Source organism: Coptis chinensis, chromosome 4 (assembly GCF_015680905.1).
Source record: "Coptis chinensis isolate HL-2020 chromosome 4, ASM1568090v1, whole genome shotgun sequence".
NCBI classification, from domain to species: domain Eukaryota; kingdom Viridiplantae; phylum Streptophyta; class Magnoliopsida; order Ranunculales; family Ranunculaceae; genus Coptis; species Coptis chinensis.
In genome coordinates, this window is record NC_141459.1 from 70,794,644 (window position 1) to 70,809,870 (window position 15,227).

The 15,227-nt window shown below is 38.2% G+C and overlaps 1 long non-coding RNA gene across 1 annotated transcript; it reads left to right on the forward strand.

The window, feature by feature from the left end:
- Positions 1-1,692: 1,692 nt before the first annotated feature.
- LOC147504628 (uncharacterized) lies at positions 1,693-7,287 on the forward strand. Its single transcript, XR_015193080.1, has 3 exons — positions 1,693-1,972; positions 3,681-3,730; positions 4,591-7,287. It is a non-coding gene; the product is annotated as an uncharacterized LOC147504628 (long non-coding RNA).
- The last annotated feature ends 7,940 nt before the right edge of the window (positions 7,288-15,227 follow it).

The window sequence follows — 15,227 nt, forward strand, 5'->3', positions numbered from 1 at the left end:
TTAATGAAGATCGACTTTTCAAAGCTAGGAGGAAGGAAAGTGGTTGATTTGACTGAGGGGGAGGGAGCTGGTGGAGCAGGAGATGCAAATGGGGGGTCCTGTGGTGAGTGGTAGTGATGTGTCTGTGCCGACTGGGGTGAGTGAACATGGGGTGTTGGTGCCGAGTGGCGGTGGCGATAAGGGTGGGGGTGGGGGTTGGGGTTGGGGTTGGGGTGGTGTGAGTATGGCTTTGGTTGTGCATGTGAAAAAAGCAGTTGAGGGGGGTTGTGTGTCTACTAACAAGAGGGCAACCGGGCCTAGTAGACCAGTGGCCAGGCTGCCAAAAGATAAAGAGGATGATTATATGGAAAATGCTACCTTTACAGACTATCAAAGGGTGAGTTGAGTGAGGTGCACAGATGCGGCTTATAATCGAGCGCCGATGGCGAGAGGCTTGGTGCACTTGATTATGTTAGAGGCCAATCGTAAGCTGGTCGAGAAAATGATAGTTGTAAAACTGCAAGAGCAGAGTGCGGTAAGCACTTATCGGGTAAGTGTAACTCATACTTCTGTCTTGATAAGTTGTTTTGTATGTGATAGTGTAGCTGATTGTGCCTTGACTTGCTGTATTGGTGTAGAATATGCTCTATGTGCAGCAGCTGGAGGTGCTGGTGTCGGTTTTGGCTTCATCTGATATGGAGATGCAGTCAAAATCAGCTGAGATTGCTGATCTGAGGGCACGTCTGGAGGAGGTGGGGGCTGTTAATAACACTGTGCGTGGTGACCTGCATGCGGCTGAGGCAGCAAAGATGCATGCGTTGAAAGATTTGGCTAAAGTAAATTTTCAGCACAATACTGAGAAGATGCTGTATGTAGAGTTAAGGAAGATGTATGATGGGTAAGAGTGAGAGTTGAGGCGTCTGAGGGGGGATCTAGAGCTTGTGAAGGAAGATGTGCATAAGTATCAGAGGTTGGCGAAGAGGAGTACGTCGAAGTGGAATCGTCTGGCTGGATATCTTGCAGATGGGAAGCTAGTGCTGGCACCTAGTGCAGAGATTGCAACCATTTCCGATCCCAGAGTGATGATGATGCGAGTGTTGGCGATTATGAAGAAGGCGACCGTGGTGGTAAGGCGGAAGTGTCTTATGCGGCTATTGTGAATTCGAGCTCTGATGCATGGATGAGGAAAGATGTGGTAGATGCGGATGCGCCAATTGAAGGGACGAGTGCTGGAGCCTCGACTGTGGTTGTTGTCTAGGCAGTGGAAGCGACTGACACCTTTGGCGAGGAGGCAGCGAAAGATGCAGGCGATGTTGAGGCGGGGTTCGTATCGTCTTGATTTTGCTGTTTTGCGAGTGTTGGTGAGGATTTTTGAATGATGTGGCTCTAAATCGCCTGATACAATAGAGTGTGCCTTGTGGTGCTCGTTTTTCTTTTTTCTTTGTAATAGCGAGTCGTTTTCCACTTGGGAAGGCTTAGTGGGGCTCGTTGTAGGATGCTTTTGAATTGATTGTTACTTTGAATTGTCATCTTGCCTTTTGTTGTCTTGTCTTCATGATATGCATATCATGTAGCATGTAAGCATAAGGAATGTTAGTATACACTATAAGAAAATGGGCTTTTTGCCATGGATGCCCGGTATTTTTAGCCACGAATTTGAGCTGTCGCATGTTTTCCCATGGTCTTCATCCGTAATTATTTCTTTGTTGGGCTATGGCGTGGCTATGCAACTTTTACCTACGATTGTTCACAATTTAGGCCGTGGCTGCTACCCACAGTTTTATCCGTTGGATTCTCGTGTTGAAGCCTTTCCACGGCTTAAAGTTATTTTTCGCCCCTGTAAACCGTAGGCAAAGATCGATTTTCCAAGATAAAGATTGATAACACAAACACACCACCAATAGCAGCCACCACCTCTCCCACCTACGGGCCACAGTATGCGACTTTGGTTCACGCTGTAACTGTTATCGTTCCTCTTCATCCTCCAACACTGGTACTTCACTACTTCATCCTCCTCCTTTTCATCTTCTTAGTTCTTCCTATAATTTTGTTTGGGCTTGAAAACATAGGGTTTCCTCTTTATATTGTTTTCTTCATTTAGATTTAAGAGAGTGATGTTTAATTACAATAATTTCTTTAATATTTACTTTTGGGCATTTTTCGGGTGCATAAAATAGTGTTAAGGTTCCTTTCTTAAACTGGTATAATCATACCCTGACTTAAATATAAAAACAAAAATTAATTTAACCGACTTTTTTCATTACAACTTCACTAAATTATTTATTCGTCAGAAAAAAGGCTTCTTCCTATTTTCTTCTTCTTTAATTATCACCAAATAAAAAAGCAAACTTTCGGTTGTGGCTTTCTCTTTAACGATTTCAAGTTTTTTTCTTTGTTTATTAAACTTTAGCTTAACTTATTACTTTTTATAAGAAACGATAAGGTCGTAATATTCCGGACGCGGTTTTAAGTTGTGTGTGTTGTTTTCCGACTCTTTGTTATGAGTCACAAAGGCATGAAAAATTTGTTACTCAGGCTGTGTTTGTTGAAAACTGTGAAATTAAGAGTGATCAAATTTTGTGTGAAAATAGTTGAAGGCGAAAGAAGGGGAAGACTGATTTGGGTGGGAGTTCTGTGGGTGAATTCTTTAAGCCTGTTTGTTGTTGATGGAGACGAGGTTTATCATTTTTTTAATGTTTTACCAAGTGAGGCTTGAATTAATTTCCACTGTTTAAAACTCTGTTGATATTTTGTCTAGAAACTTTTTTGTTGGACAATTGTTTAGTAGTTTTATGGCTTTATGTTGTTTTCTCTCTGTGTTTATTCTGATGGAATTTGAGGTTGAGATGATGAGTATAACAATCTTGTGCTATGGTTATGAAAATCATGACTGATAATCATATGCTGAAATCTCTGATCTTCCTCAGATTTGTAAGTTTTTTCAATAATTTTGTTTCTATTATTTGGTTTTAAGAATGAGCATTGTCTCACTTTCACCAAGTTTTTGAGAGAAACTCGTGTATTTCTTTTAGTAGTTTATTAACTTCAAAAGTATTGGATTATGGAGTTATTGGAGTCTAGAGATACTGTAAGAGACTCTATGAACAGTTAATTGGAGGTATGAAGTTCATTTTTTTTTTCTTTTTCTCCGTAAGTTTTTCTTTTTTTTTTTTTATACTCTACTGTTTTTCTTCTAAAAGTTAGCTAGTATAGGGAATCAAATCATATTTATTAACATTAATTACAGAAATCGATTTAATCATCCATTGTATGTTTGTCTGCTATACCTTTGTATAGTTTAAGTTTCTTAAAATTAATTTTGATTTTTATAATTAGTTTCTGTAGTTAAGCATGTCAATGTATACAATTGAAGTCAAGGGAGTAAACTTCCTTGATACCTATAAGAATGGTCGTTTGTTTTTTTTAATTGTGTGTACTCCTGCTTATCTTTGTCAGTATTTTCTTGACCTGCCAAAAAGCACTTTAAGACAATGCATGCATGAATCTCAATGTCGTTTGCCTAATAATTTCTTGAACAATTCCACATCTAGTACCTGTAAAACTCGTAATCTTTTTGACAGAGGTATGCCAAAATCTGTATAAGAAGTATACAATTAGATGATCGGGCTGTCATTTTATAATATGTTGTATGTTTTTAACTCTTATTATTTACTTCTAACTTTTTCTTTAAGAACCTTCAGAAATTTGGTGGTCCTGGTATCTGCCCACCCTTGTTACTGGGCATGCAGAGGTACATATCTTTTCCAATCTTATCATTGCATTTATTAATCAAGAATGACTATGTGGAATCAAAATCTAGGGAGGAAATCTCCCTTGGTGTTCTCCTACCATTGTTACAGTACTAAATGTCTTATTAATTGTGTGTTCTAAGCATCCGTACTAATATAGATGTTTTATGCATGAATCTCATTGTCGTCCCTAAATGCTTCTTTATTAAATTTCACGGCCATTGTTTCTCATTAATTTTACTCATGTTGTTACTTTGTATGCTATAAGAACTGTTTTGTCTATTATCCAGTGACATGGAACGAAAGTAGTAACTAGTAAGTAGAATCTAACCTACAAGTCACCAAATAAGCTCAATGAGGGGTTTTGTCCACAAAATCAGCACATTTAGTAATCATCACATTGTATGGAGTAAGACTTGTTGACTCGGGTTCAGAGGGCATTTAAGTGAAGATTAATAGTCAAAGACATTGCAGGAAGTATGAGGTTTGCATGTTACCTATTAATCAAGTCTTATATATCAAGTTAGACTTGCTCGTAGAAATTCTCACCTCCATTTAAAATCATTTTAAAATGGTCCCTAGGTTCGTTACCAAGCCTAGCTTTATAGGAGCTTAAGAATATTCTTCCTGGTGTTAGGTTTTGGCCATTTGCGAATATTGTATTCATGTTCGTGACTTTTTATATTGTCCGAAGAGTTTTTTAGCGAAAAGATATAATGTCTAACAATCTTGCTATGTGGCTTCGCACTCAAGTTCATAGGTTACCTAAAACTTTTTTATTAACTTAAGCTCAGTAGGCTCTTTGACCAATAATTGACCATTGGAATTGGTGTCCTTTGCGTATTCCCTTTTGTTTCTTTAGGCCATGAAGATTTGTAAAAGCATGACATTGTTAGTGTTGAACAAGGATATCCAATTACATGGGATACACATTGCCTTTGCAGTCTATATTGGTATGAAATTAATGATGGGAAGGATGAAGTGCATGAAGGGTTAGACTTGTATCGTGAAGGCCAGACAATGAAGATGGGCGTGTTCAAGTCCATGTTCTTATTTTAGAGTCAGACGCAATTTATACTTTCCTTGTTTCAGCTGAATGACTTGTATTTTCCATTAAGTTGTTTCATTTTCCCTTTTTTTTGTTATGTTTATTTTGTATGTGCACTTGGAATTCTATCTTTCAGGATGAATGGAAATGGTGATTTTGAAGTATGGGAGTTTTGCTAGGTGAATGGTAGGTCTCTGTTGATTGCGGGTGAAAAAAAAAAAAAAAAAAAAAAAAAACTCTGCCGTGGTCTAGAACCATAGCAAAAACATCATTTCCCACAGATTCAAACTGTAGGAAAAAGTGACTTTTTGCCACCGCCTAAAACTGTCACTATTGGTAGGCTTTACCGACAGTCATGACTGTGGGTAGACCATTCCTGATATAAAAAGCCCATGGTCCTGCGACGGTCCAAAACCGTGGGAAAAGCTCACCTGTTTTCTTGTAGTGATAAGAGGTAACCTTGGAGTCTTGCCATATTTGTGGGTGAACTGTAACTCGTCCTTCTTGGAAATTGCTGTTTTTGGGAAATATAATTGTCACTTCGAAACTTATAGTTGTTAAATGCTAAAGTTATGCTGGACTTGACTAGGGGTGGAACTCGGGTGGGTTGGGTTGGGTTGAGGTATAACCTGAGCCCAATCTGAGTTTCAAATGTTTCAACCCGAGTCCTAGCCCAACCAATTCGGGTTAGGTCAGGTTATATCGGGTTGGTCAAACTTTTTGGATTTTTTTTGAAATTATGAGGTAAAAAACACCAAAATTGAAATCTTCTAATTAAATCAAAGATATTTGATTGTTTGAAAGGAAAACTAACTTTGTTGGCGACACTAAAATTAGAGATTCTCAACCTTATTTTTTATAATGATCGAATAAATGAAATATATACATACATATATGCACACGGGCTCGGGTTTTTTGGTTTTTTGATATTCTAACCCGAGCCCAACCCAAAACCGAGTTGGGTTTTGATTTTACAAAACCAAGCCCAGACCCCGGATCTGACATGTTAACCCAAGACCAACAAAAGTCGGGTTTTAGTCCATCGGGCTTGGGCTAACCCGACTCAGGTTCCACCCCTAGACTTGACTTATCAAGCCAAGTTTGCAAGGTGTCACTCAATAGGCGGTGAGTTGTCCTTGGAGAAGGGAGATCCATAGATGGTATGTTGAGATATGAAGATTAAGAAAGTTGGACTTGACATATGCGGTTGTGATTCTGCTCAAATTTTGTTGAGATCGTGCACATTGAGGCTGATATTGATCTGAGGGCTAGGAGGTAGTGAGCTTACCTATTTAATGAGGTCTTTGAAAGCATTGTTATTTGCGTACTTGGAGAAATTTTGCTAAACATTGCTGCCATTTTTTTCCGTGTTTCTCCTCTCTTCTTTCTGTTTGGCATTGTGTCAGGTTATTGATAGAAATTCTTAGACTTGTAATGTAGTAAGTGTTGAGGTGTTGGTGATGTAGTTGTTGTAGTAGGTCATTTCTAGTTCTGTTGAAAGATGAGAAAGAAGAAGTGGCATTTTTAGGTTTCCTGGAGATGGTGGTTTGTTGTTGGGGGAGATGGTGGAGAAAATTGTTTGGCTTGATGCAGTTTGCGGTTATAGAGGGAGAGTTGCATGCTAATGTGTAGCAAACTGGTGGTGTTGGTAGGTGATGTTTTGCTTGACCCTTATGGGGGTTGTGTTTAGGAATTGGTGGTCTCGAGAAATGATGCACCACATCAGTGGATGTTGCGGTTGCATCGCCCAAGGAAAATCCGCTCTAGGGAGCCATGTTTTGATGTATGGTTCTCCAGAGGGAGTGAGGTTGCCATTGTGCTTGAGGAGGTGTGGAGCCAACAAGGAAGAGATGTCCTATCGTGGCTAGGCAGTTGGTGGAATGGCGGCTTCAGTAGGTCATCCTGACTCGGGTGTTCATAAGCTTTGTCTTGATGACTGCCAGTGTAATTTGAGAGGAAATCGGGTTGGCACCGGCAGGGGATGGACCACCTGGCTTTGGTGAAACCTTGTCTAGTGTGATGGCGGCTTCGACATTGGGATGACTTCACGACTCCTAGTAATTTGCCTCGAGTGGGCTGTGTTGTTATCCCTGCTTTTCTAGGTTCATTTTTTGGGGGCAGAGGGAGTTGACTGATGCTAGTAGCGGCTTTCACTTAAGGGTGAGGCTCGTCTTATGTTGGCTTTTAATCACTTCCTGCTTGCTTGCTGGGATACTTTGTCGTCGGCATGTGATTGTGTCTGGGATGAAGACGGGGTAGTCGTTTGCTTTGTTGAGGTGACCATTTTGTGTTGCTAGACTTGATGATGCATGCCGACGAACGCATAAGTCTCCAACGACTAAACAGGGCGAGATGAGTCCTCAGTGTATGTAAAGAGTGAGGGAGTGACTTGTGATCATGTAAACGGAGAAATGTAATACGAGAGAATAACTTGTGCTCATGTAATATAAAAATTTTAATCTGAGAATGTATGTTGTTATGAGTATAATAAAAGAATGTTTTTGCCTTTAATTCTGTTGCGAAAGAATCTCTACTTGCATGTGAGTAATGTAGCCGTAGCTAGCATATTGCCTATGTCTTGTTGTTTGTTGTTGTTAAGTACTTGTTGATGACTAGTCGACTGGTTCGACTGGACAAAGGTAAAAGAAAGAGTGGCAACCCTTAGTGTGTTGAGGTTTTGAGTCGTGCCATAATTAAAATGAGAACGAATGTAGCTTTTGAGAAGTCATTATAAGACTTGTTAGTATAATAGCAAACTGATAATAGCGAGTGGGAGAGGGTTTATGAATTGCCTCAGTAAAATGCGAGCAGGAGAGAGCTTACGAATTGCCTCAGTGAAATGTGAGCGGGGGAGGGCTTACGAACTGCGTGTAACCCTTGGTTATTGTAGACCATAGGTGCGGCTGTCAGCCCTCAGTGTGGAACTTAAGGGGTCGTGGCTTGATCATTTTGAGGGTATTCCCTCAATTGTTGAGTATTGTTTGCAGTGTTGATGCTTTTTGAAGCCGTTGGGAGGGCGTTGAGCACATGTTACCAAGAGTTTGGTCGTTGGCTTTCTTCGGTTTAGAATTTGATTGGTTGAGTACATAGATTAAAATGAAACCCTCGGTGATTGAAAGATGTTGGATTGACTTGTAATGTATCAAGCTATGCCATAAAAAATGTTGATGACAGTTAGTAAAGGTTTAGAATGTTGTGAATAAAACGAAGACGAACAAATAGAAATGTTTTAGCTTCGCTGTCTATGACGTTTCTGTATTCAATATGGCTTGACTTGGTGAGGGTTTGGCAAAAATCTACACTTCAGCCACCAAATGTTGTCTGTAATGGAGTACCAAGAGTTAGGTCGTGGACCTACTTGGATTTTGTGTGTATGCGTTGATGATGCCATTGTAAGGGCGCTCGGCATGTGAGTTTTGAATTTGAGTTTCGGTGGATATAGATTAAAGCCAAACCCTCAGTGATCAAGCATTGTAAACACTGAAATGTCAGGTCATTGTTAGTAAAAAAAAAAGAACGAAATGCAAATGAAAAATAAAAATACTTAGCCTTGAATATGTTGATGCTTTGGATGAATACCTAAGTCTGGAACAAAATTCATGGTGTCTTGAGCAAATAGTTGGTGGAGGTGCTGGTTCCCCACAGACGGCGCCAAATGTAAATGTCTAAATTTAGACAAAAAATTAAAATTTAATTCTTAGCTCTTAAGTTGGAATAATAAAGAGGGGATGGTTTTGTTTGGTGTTAATGGCTGCTCTTCGTGAGTAAGAAGATGCCTACGTATCCAGCAATGTTTTAGTGACACTGGAATCAAGCTATACGTAGCTCTTAGAGGGTGGTTTTTATAGTCATTGAGAATGGGTATTAGGTGGGACACCTGTACTAATGAGTACATATGTACGGTCGTGATGACTGACATGTGTCTGTGAGAGGCACATGGATATCAGTTGTAGGTGTTTAGGTCTATCTGAGTTGGTATAGGGTGTAATGATGGTGTTCTCCGCAATGATGGTGGATGGCTATAATGGTGCATGTATTATAGCGGGAAAGGGGCTAAAGGATAAAGTTGGTAATGATGACAGTAGTAGGTGATGACGTCACGAGATGAGGTCAAGTGACGAGTCATTGGGGATGAGTCACTGGGCTGCTGAGTATGCGAGTGTGATGGGCGTTCGCATGTTTGGGGGTCACATTATATTGGGGGAGTTGTTGCATGTGCACATCACGTGACTGGTGGGATGTCCCTTATAATGCAGTAGTAGAACTCCAACTTAGGAAATGTGGAACTAATTTTGCTTCATACATACCCCCCCAAACATCTAGATATTATAGAACAAGCTAATCTAAAGACTGGATTGGGCCATTGCCAATGTGGAATGGTTTGATTTGTTTCCAATGGCTACTATTTCTCATGTGGCCACTTCTTGCTCAGATCATGTTGCACTTGTTGTTTCTCTAACTGGAGCTGTGAATAATGGCCCCAAACCTTTTTGTTTTCAAGATATGTGGTGTAATTACCCATCTTGTGGAAGTGTTATTGAAGATTTGTTGGAAAAATCCTTCTCAAGGCTCTCCATCTTTTAAGTTGAACTCTTAGCTTAAAATCCTAAGGTCTTCTCTTAGGACTTGGAACAAAGATGTATTTGGAAATATTTTTTTTCTCACATTAAACTCTCGGTGACCACCTTATCGGCTTTTCTTGCTAGACTTGCTAATGATTCTACCCTTTTAGAGATTAAATACACTAATAAGGAGAAGATAGTGGACTTGTATAACAAAGAGCAAGTCTATTGGAAGCATCACTCACACTCTGCACATATGCTAATAGGCTGTGAGATTTACTACACAAATTTATCTCACTTATTCAAGGTGCTTTTACACCACACAGATCGATTGGAGATAACATTGGGGTGGTGCATGAAATAATTCATAAGATCATAAGGGCAAAGAAGAATAAGCTTGGTCTGTTTGCTCTCAAAGTAGATATGTCTAAGGCTTATAACAAGGTAAATTGGGTTCCTTTTGTGGTTATTATGTCCAAACTTGGGTTTTCCACCAAATGGACTAACCTCATTCAGTTCTATATCTTTATTGTTAAGTACAATGAGCTTTTAAATGGTTCACCTCTCAAAACCATCGCACATCTCATAGGCCTTACACAAGGAGACCCTATGTCTCCTTACCTTTTCATTATTCTCATTAAAGGTTTGTCTAGGTTTTCTTTAAAAGCACAAGCTTCACAACACATCTCTAGGATTAAGGTTTCCAGGAGAGCTTCGAGTGTTTCCCACATGTTGTATGCAGGTGACTTGATAGTATTTAGGAAACTTCACAAGCTGAAGTGCAACATATCCATAAGATCTTGGATAACTATTGTAATGTGATAATATGTAAAAATAGATGTTAAACTCAATCTAAGCATGTAATTCAACACACTTAAACTAAACTATTCTACCTTACTTGTTATCAAATTATTTGTACTTTTCACTCTCTAAAACATCATTGCAATATGGAGTAAAGGTTAACGAACACTCATTGGTATGGTGAAAGTTAACATTCAAATCATTAAGGAAAAGAGAAAGGGGATGAGAGTGAGATTTTGATTGAAAGATTGATTATACTATAAAAGCGAATAAACTAAAATATATGAAGATGGATAAAGTAATGGAGAGAGAAATTCCCACCACCCGAGATTACTTCATTAATAAACTAATCTAGACTTCTTTGCAATACAAAGACTTACACTATGACCAATTGCTTTACAACCTAATCATAGAACTTACCTTCGTATGATTTGCTTCAACTTACCAATTGCTTTACAATCCAATAAGAAGAATTAAATCATTAGCATGTTCACTAACTTTACAACTTAATATTAAACAAACTAATCCCCTAGATTTAACTCTATATATCTATGTCAGTTGAATCTACACATGTAGAACTATTAAACCTTCTATCCCTATGTGGACTTAACAAATCATAGGTTATCCTTATACTTTCTATCTCTATATGAGTATGAGGAAAACCTTAATATCACAAGCAAGCAACTCTAAATTAATCTACTAATTAAGTCCTTATGGGGGCTTCATTCAACTCCCCATTAAGGGGTGATTAGCTCATGATCATTGGACTAACATAATGAAAAACATAACTAAATTACTCAAGAAAACAATAATGGAATTGAATTAAACTAAGAATTATTTTTGAACTAAAAACTACATATGTGGCCAATTTTTCACTCCCTATTTATAGAGAATATATAAAAGGAAGTACAATGCCATAAACATGGCTAGATACATTCCTCAGGAGCTAAGTAGAGAGGAGGACGTATAGACTACGACTGTCCATCCTTGTATTTGATCTTTATCTTTCATCACTATCTCTTTTTGTCTTCTAAAAAGTCCTAAAGGAGGCAGAAACACTAATTAGGTCAGAAACCCTAATAAGGATGTGTTTTTGTGGGCCACATTTGCTGATTCCAAGCTTGTATAGAATTTCAACCAAAGTTTCTCCATCAAATACTATCTTGTGACACCTCATTGTGTAGAGCTCTTCGCGCTGATCATTTTGATAGGTCACATGCCTCAAACGGACTTAAAGTACAAAAGATAAGCAATTCAGAAGTTTTGCCCTCTTTTTCACATATAAGGACCAGTTTGACTTCGATTTGGCCCACGTTTGACCATTTTCTTAAGGCGTGACTTTGACCTTCTTGGGCTTCTTTTGGGTTTCTCTTGGACTATTTTGCTCCTAGGCTTAGTTTACATCATATTCCTTGCTAAAGTGCTGGTTTTTGCTGTAATTTCACAAAATAAAGGATGAAACCTACAAAAACAAAGAAATAATGTTTATTCATAATATTTATTCACATAGTTAGTCTAAATGGGTCATTATTAAAGGGCTAAATAAGCACTTTTGGGTGTTTACCATAATGCTACTAGACAACTAGTTAATCTTGATAAACCCACTATTCTTTTTTAGTGGGGGGACAACCCAGGAGGTCCAGGACTATGTCAAAGCTACCTTAAAAGTGACTTTGATAACTGGCCAGGATAAATAATCTCCCATCATCTTCTCTTGGTAAAAAAAAATCATGATTTCAACTTTTTGTTGGATAGAGTGAGGACTGCAGAGCTAGTTGGCAACATGGGCGGATCCGGGTGGGGTGGGGGGTTGTTGTTGCCCACCCTAACTTTGCCAAAACACAAAAAGTAGTAGTGTTAATAATAAAGAATTTACCTAATAAAAAAATATAGTAGTATAAATTAGTATGAGTTTCCCCCCTTGAGTGACAATTCTATATCTGCCCTAGATGGCAAGGGAAGCTTCTATCTAAAGCTGGCAAAACTACCCTAATCAAAGTTGCGGCTCAAGCAAAGCTAGTCTTCTCTATGTTAGCCTTTCATTTACTAATCTCAATCACTTCTATGATGGACAAGGCATGCATAGACTTTTGGTGGAACAACTCAGAAGGGAATGCTATACATCTGTGTAATTGGGAGAAGTTATGCACCCCTAAAGTTCCTGGGGGTCTTGGGTTTAGGGATTCTCATATCTTCAACTTGGCTCTTCTTTTTAAACTATATTGGAGGGTGGTGGTTGAAAGGTCTTTATGGAGTGATCTTATGTTATCTAGATATGAGAAAGATCTCAGCTTGTTTAACTTTTATGGTTCCACCGTTGAAACTTCTCTGATTTGCTAGGGTCTCAATAAGGTTAAAAAATATGTGGAATTGGGTGCAATATGGAGTATTGGTGATGGTGCATCAGTTAAGTTCTCTGGACTGATTAGTGGGTAAAACTGTTAGATAAACCATGGGTTTTGTTGGGCCTGGTTACATCTTTACCACCAATTGTTGACCTTGATCTTAAAGTGGAAGATTTCTTCAAATCCTGATGGTTCATGGGATTGTGTTAGATTCTCTTTTTTGGATCCTAGCCTAATGCTTAACTCTATTAAGAAGGTGAGAGCTAGGCCATTGACTTCTGACAAATTGATGTGGAATCCTGCTAGTTAATGATTTGTTCTCTGTCAAGTCTGCTTATCACTTCATAAGTTCTATTGAGAATGAATGCAGCCAAAGCTCCAATGAACACCAAGATAAAGATTTCAAGGCTATATGGAAGCTTAAAATCCCAGCTCAAGTCAAGTTGTTTATGTGGAAAGTTGCTAATAACTTACTCTCTACTGGGAGTACATTGGTAGAGCACCATGTAAATGTGGAGAATATGTGTATTTTTTGTAATGCACATTATGAGGACTTCTCACATCTATTTTTTAGGTGTTTTTGGAGCAAAAGGCTGTGGTTCTCTTCTTGGTTAGGGTTGCGGACTTCATGATGACTTTGTGACAAAGGATTGGTTCATCTTCTTCAGGAAGAGAGACCAATTTTCTGATAACTTATCCCTTTACGCTTTCTCTTTAATGTATCATGTTTGGTGGCATAGGAATGAGTGTATGCTTAATTTCATTAAGCCTAATTTTATGATTGTTCTTGCTAAGGCTGCACCTGATTAACAAGAATAGACATCTATGGATAGTACTATGTCTATCTTATCTCATGATGTTGAACCACCTTAGAGTGAGGGGGAATGGATTGCCTATCCTTTTGGTAGGTTTAAGGTGAATTTTCATGGTGTTTTTATCAAGACTAAATTGTTGAGTGTTTATGCTATGATCATTAGGGACTGGACTGGAGTATGCATTGCTACTACTACTGTACAGAATCATGCACTCTCTATAATAGAATCCAACCTCCTTGCTGCTAAATTTGCAGTACATATTGACAAAAGAAACTTTAAGATGTCTTCTATGAAGGGACTGATATGAATGTTGTAGGACTCATCATGGAACCTTCTAAGAGCTCGAGTTGGGAATGGAATGCTATATATGTTGGAAGGGATAAATATCACACAGGAGTCCTGATGTTTTTGTTGTCTTTTCTTTTAGAACCACTTATGTTATGAGGAAATGTATGGTCCATACATTTGGCAAAGTGGGCTAAGGCACATGGACCTAAAAACTTTTACATGTACCGCCCTGATGCTATTTGAATGCTTTAATCTAATGTATGAAGGTTTTATAAAAAAAAAATATTGTTTGAAGCTAGCATGAGTATATGCATCAAAGGATTGTTGGAGTTTATTAAACTCAAAGTAGTAGTGTTGTTTTATTTTCAATAAGGGTCGTGTCATGTGTGACCAAGTCTTTGTTAGACTAAGTTTTTACCTGTTGTGCTCAATCATAGTTAGATAGTGCCACAAATATAGGGAGTGGTGATGGCTTAATTAGTTGAGTCAGTTTGTTTAGGAGTCAGCAAACACATATAAATTGGTGTAGTATTTTCATTGAATAATAACACAAGTATTTGATTAAAGTCTTCACTCTGTTTAAATTTTTCTGCAACAGTTTATTTTTTCAGTTTTTTTTTTTTTTTTTTTTTTTTTTATTTTTTTTTATTTCGATATTAGAATTCATCTCGAATATCTTACATTTGGTATCAGAGCTTGGTTATCTAGTGTTTTTATTGTTACTTAAATTGCTTGAAAGCAAGTTAAAAAGGTGAACAAATCAATTCAACCTCAACTGGCTAGGTTTCGTGGAAAGAATTTTGATCAATGGTGCATCCAGATGAAGGTTTTGTTTGGCTTTTAGGAGCTATCCGAGAATGTTGAGCTTGGGTATGTTAAGCCTGTTAATCAAGCTGTAGTTACAACTTTCACTCTAGCCCAGAAGGAGAGTTTGAAAGCAAACAAAAAATAGAAAGAAGGACAAGAAGGTTTTCTTTTTTCTCTATCTAGTTGTGGACGAGACTGCTTGTGAAAAGATTTCGATCACAACGACATCTAAGGTAGCATGGGAGATATTGCAGAAATCTTATAAAGGAGATGAGAAGGTGAAGAGTGTCAGGTGCAAACTTTGTGAGGTAAATTTGAATATCTTTATAGGAATGATTCTAAGACTATCTGTGATTATTTTTCACGAGTTCAATCTGTTATGAATCAATTATGAGTTAACAGTGAAAAATTAGACGATTTGTGTGTTCTTCAAGAGATTATGAGATCCTTGGTAGGACTTTTCGATTATGTTGTTGTTGTAATTGCATGAAGAAGGAAGAGATCTTTCAGCCATGACAATTGAAGGGTTGATGGGTTCTTTATTTTATCATGAGAATAGGATGAACCATAGGAATGTACGGTAATTTGTAGAACGAGTTTTTCAGTGCAAAATGAGTGTGTTTGAAAATGGTAGTACTAGCAGTGGAAAGACATCAGGTCAGAACAAGGGTGGAAAGCCTAATTGTTTCAAAACCAATGTCTCTACCAGGGAGAGAAACTCTGATCAACAAGCTTTTAGAGATTGGAATATTGATAAGTCCAGAGTTAAATGCTATGGCTGTAAGGAATATGGTCATTATCGTTCAGGGTGCAAAGGTAAATTGCCTACGAAA